This window comes from Babylonia areolata, chromosome 18 (genome assembly GCF_041734735.1).
Source record: "Babylonia areolata isolate BAREFJ2019XMU chromosome 18, ASM4173473v1, whole genome shotgun sequence".
NCBI classification, from domain to species: domain Eukaryota; kingdom Metazoa; phylum Mollusca; class Gastropoda; order Neogastropoda; family Buccinidae; genus Babylonia; species Babylonia areolata.
Window position 1 is genome coordinate 50,777,977 of NC_134893.1, and position 5,000 is coordinate 50,782,976.

General features: G+C 42.8%; 1 protein-coding gene across 2 annotated transcripts in view; it reads right to left on the minus strand.

Annotated features, from left to right (window-relative positions):
- LOC143292047 (membrane metallo-endopeptidase-like 1) overlaps positions 1-5,000 on the minus strand; it is a 274,001-nt gene that overhangs the window by 104,000 nt on the left and 165,001 nt on the right. The window lies entirely within an intron of this gene.

The window sequence follows — 5,000 nt, forward strand, 5'->3', positions numbered from 1 at the left end:
GCGTGTGTATGTGTGTGTGTGTGTGTGTGTGTGTGTGTGTGTGTGTGTGTGTGTGTGTGTGTGTGTGTGTAGTGGGGGATGCGGAGTGCGTATCAGGTCAATAGGATCAAAGTGATTTGGTATTCCTCTTTTTTTTCCCCCTTCGTTCTATCTTATAGAGGTTTGTACCCGTCAGGTGATGAAAGGAAGGACATCTTGATGAAGTTGCCTGTGGGTCCGTTGGGAACAAGTTAAGGGCTGTTGTAAACGGAGAGAGATGCAGCTTCGTGGAGACGTAAAGGGAAAATCAGAAAAAAAACACAAAAAAGACAGAAAGATAGAGAGAGAGACAGAGACAGACAGACTGACAGAGACAGAGAGACAGAGAGGGGGAAAAAGATGGGAAAGGAGAGGGAGAGGAATGTGCAGAGAAATTCACGAAGGAACTCATGAATAGGTACTGAAAGGGCCTCGTGACCCGTTACGGGAGAGCACGCTAACAATAATTATTCTGAGGTTTTTATGTAACAGAGACAAGATCAACAATGAGCACTTAGAAGAATGAACATATGGAGAGAGAAGAAGAAGAAGAAGAAGAAGAAGAATAGAGAGAGAGAGAGAGAGAGAGAGAGAGAGAGAGAGAGAGAGAGAGAGAGAGAGAGAGAGAGAGAGAGAGAGAGAGAATCTCCATTCCCCCACTCCTCTCTATCTATAACGGTGCCTTATAGTCATTACAACAGTTCTTCAAGGAGGAAAGACAAAGCAGAAACCTTTATATCCGATGTTTAAAGGCAGGCAAGGGGATATGGTGAAATGGAAACTAGTAGACCGCTACATTAAAGCTAGGGTCCTCTCGCGCTGAAACCTCTCGAATGATCTGACATGAAAGACCTTCTGATGGTGCCTCCATTAATAACATGTGAGAGTAACCCTGTCCCTGTCTTGTCTAGAAACTCTCGCCGTCTTGAGAATTTATTTTGGCGATACACAGCAATTCAATTTCCTGAAAGACGATTTGTTTCTCTTTCTTTCTTTTTTTTTTTATTTGGCAGCTAGTTCGGCATTTAATGCCGAGATTTGAGGAAATGAAGAGAAAGAGCTCGGTCTTTTTTCAAGACTCACGGAGAGGGCTGTGGTTGTTTTTTTTCTGAAGGAACGTCTTCCCACCGGATGTACCATCTCGAAACATTGCCTGCTGAAGGATTGATTGGTCCCGCAGTAGTTTGCTGTTTAGAAAAGCAACAACAAAAAACCCCAACAACATGATCTTATTAGAAGGAAACTGGGTACCAATCTAATCACTCAGTGTCTACGAAACGGACCCTGGTCTCTAGTGGTCTGTGACGATTTGGAAATTGCAATGAGAATGTTATATGTCCAGTTGAACGATAAAGATACCGTGTTTAGGGTCACACCAACAACACTCGGTGCTGTGCAAATGATTCTGGACTGTGGATGCACGTGCGCTCTGAACGCGCGCACGCGTATATGTGGGTGGGTGGGTGGGTGAGAGCGCGTGCACGTGAGTGTGCACACACGCATATTAATGAATATAATTATATATGTCATTCTTGGTGTTACTGTTGTTTCAAGCCTCATCAACATATTAAACTTCAAAACTTTTTAGTTTTATGTGGGGGAGCTGAGGATAAGATGTTGGATGCTACATGCTTTGAAGCTGTCCAGCCCACATCACACATGGAAAGACATGACTGCATCGTCCCTAACAGCCCTGCATCACACTCGCTGTTTACAATCAGCTCAACGCGAGTGCACAACACAGTATATTCTGAAACTTACGACACGAACTAAACTATGTTTAGTTCATACTCGAACCTGTTCTTGCATAGGATGTGAGCGATGCCTCTTGGGTATTGTAGCTTGAATTTCACATGAGATTGGTTTGCTTTTCTTTATCGTTTCGTTGTAAACGTTTTCTTTCTTACACCTTTTTTTCTTTCTTTCGTTTTCTTCCCGCCCCTCGCCCCCTCTCTTTTTTTTTTTAATCGCTCTCGCAGATGAAGTATATATAAACCCCTGAGGTGACATGGCAGAGTTTAAGCTGAAAGTGATGAACATATTTCGGGCTCGGGAAGGACATTACTTCTTTATCATTTTCTTTAATGATTTATTTTTCACTACGTGTGAGTGCGTGCACGCGCGCTCGCGCTATATATATATATATATATATATATATATATATATATATATATATATATATATATATATATATATTTTTTTTTTTTTTTTTTTTTTTTTTTTTTTTCCTTTTCCCCACGAGAAACGGAGAGAGAAGTAAAGGGTGCGCCATGACCAGAGGAGTGTTAACATTTGTTTTTCGTTGCTTTCTCAACTGGTTAATGTCTGTTTGGAAAAAGACTTGCATGACTTAGCGCAATTTCCACTTACGCCCCTGTGTATTATTACAAGAGCGTCAACGGTTTGCTTTCTCTGCACAGAGCTAGACTTGTATGCTTGACTTCCAGAGCCTGTTTTATGTTCTCGAGCCAGTATGGGCTTTCACATCTCTGATACGTTTCACAATATTTCCCAGCGGATCGTGGTCAGAGTAATCAAAGTTTTATTTTATTTATATTTTTTTAAAGGTTGATTGTACACAAATGCGTGATGTGAGTTATATTATTGAAAAAAAAGGAAACCTTGGTGTATTTGTATGTTGACCTGTTGTGAAATTGTGAAGAAGATAGACACGAAACCTACATACAGAAACAGAGATAGACAGGCAGACATACAGACACACAGACAGACAGAAATAGACAGATAGATAGGTAGATAGATAGATAGACAGACAGACAGACATACAGACAGACAGGAACAGACAGATAGATGGGTAGATAGATAGATTGATAGATAGACAGACAGAGAGACAGACAGATTAGATAGATAGATATATATATATATATATATATATACATATAGATATATAGGTATATAGATAGATAGATAGACATATAGATAAATAGATAGATAAACTGATAGAAAGACAGACAGACATAGACTCCGGTGAGTGAGACAGACAGAGACAGAGACAATTACACCGAAAGTGCACAGTTAAGAAAAATAAAGAGAAAACAAAAGACATTAAAAACAACAACAACAACAACGAAATCAACAACTGGCACCTCCACACTGCTTTTTTCTCTCCACCAAATGCAGCAAAGGTTCCCATCTTTCAAACAACTGTTCACGCCACCCCCCTGCAGTGTCGTTTATTGGGGATGTTGCCTTTCCAACTCAGTCAGCCTACTCACCCCTCCCCCTCCCCTAACCTCCCCACACCTAGCCATGATTTAGCAGAAGTGGGAGAAACACAATCTGTATTTAATCCCCTCCCCAAAGCCCTGCCCCCCTCCCCGCCACACACACACACACACACACACACACACACACACACACGCACACACACACACACACACACACACACACACACACACACAAACACACAACAACACACTATGAGACAGGGACAAAGTGGATTTTAACCCTTTCACCGCCAAGCTCGCATATTTTATGCACAGGCGTGGTAGAGGACCCATGTCACTGAAAGGTGACCATTCATTGGTCTGTTATCCATGAACCTACTGCTCTTAATGTTCAGTGGTAGGACAGGCCATATTTTCTATACATCGCAAGGGGAATCCCCAGCTATTCTTAGCCACTATCTTTTCTGTGTTTATACCACAAGGGAATTTTATACTCTAAATTGACTGGCGGTGAAAGGGTTAACAACAATGAACAGAAATGATCACGCAGTCTGCTCGACGAGAATTCACACAGACGTCAACGTTTACGAGCTCGAGTGTGACCAGCTATGATCTTGCTTAAAGCTATCTCTGCTTGACTGGGAAGTTAAAATGTGAAGTATGATAATTCATTTTGTGGAGCAAGGGTTTTGCTTTCGGTTTTGTTTCTGTGAATCTTCTTCTTCTTCTTCTTCTTGTGCGTTCGTGGGCTGCAACTCCCACGTTCACTCGTATGTACACGAGTGGGCTTTTACGTGTATGACCGTTTTTAACCCGCCATGTAAACAGCCATACTCTGTTTTCGGGGGTGTGCATGCTGGGTATGTTCTTGTTTCCATAACCAAACGAACGCTGACATGGATTACAGGATCTTTAACGTGCGTATTTGATCTTCTGCTTGCGTATACACACGAAGGGGGCTCAGGCACTATCAGGTCTGCAAACCACCAGGCGCCGTTACGAAATTCGAATTTTGAAAGCCCAACGCTTTAATCATTCGGCTATTGCTCTCATATAAAACATAGTGAGAGAGAGAGAGTGTGTGTGCGTGTGTGTATATGTGTGTGAGTGAGTGTGTGTGTGTGTGTGTGTGAGTGTGTGTGTGTGTGTGTGTGTGTGTGTGAGAGAGAGAGAGAGAGAGAGAGAGAGAGAGAGAGAGAGAGAGAGAGAGAGAGAGAGAGAGAGAGAGAGAGAGAGAGAGAGAGAGAGAGAAATGTTGTTTACGAACACGACTAATCGTTTCTCGAACTGTTCTGCTCTTCAGAACGTCGTCGACCGTAGTAACCCCAGACACATTCAACCCCCCCCCCTCCCCCCACCCCGCACCCCCTCCCCCTCCCCTCCCCCCGCTAAAGTGCTGCTCACTTAGCAGAACATACCTCTGCACTTCTTACTGTCAGTTACTAAAACTACTTCTTATGGTATTTCTCCTCTTTGGAATGTCGTTCCTTTAAGTAGCCTCATTCCTGGTAAGTTTGACCGTTGTTTATCTGATTAGTCTCCTGAGCTGTCATGCTTGTGTGAGGTGTGGAAGCTGAGCGTGAAGGGGTTTAACAGTATTTCTAGCAGGACTATGACTTTACTACGTGGTGTCAGCGCGATGAAAGAAGAGGAAACACGACAGGTTTTCGATGGTTTACGCTAGTCTATAACAGGGCGTTGCCTTTGTGTGAAGCGTTTTACGTTCGTACAGCTAATGCGTGAGAGATCGTCAGAGAAATGACACTTTCGCATTATTGGCTGGTTTGGCTGGCTTGG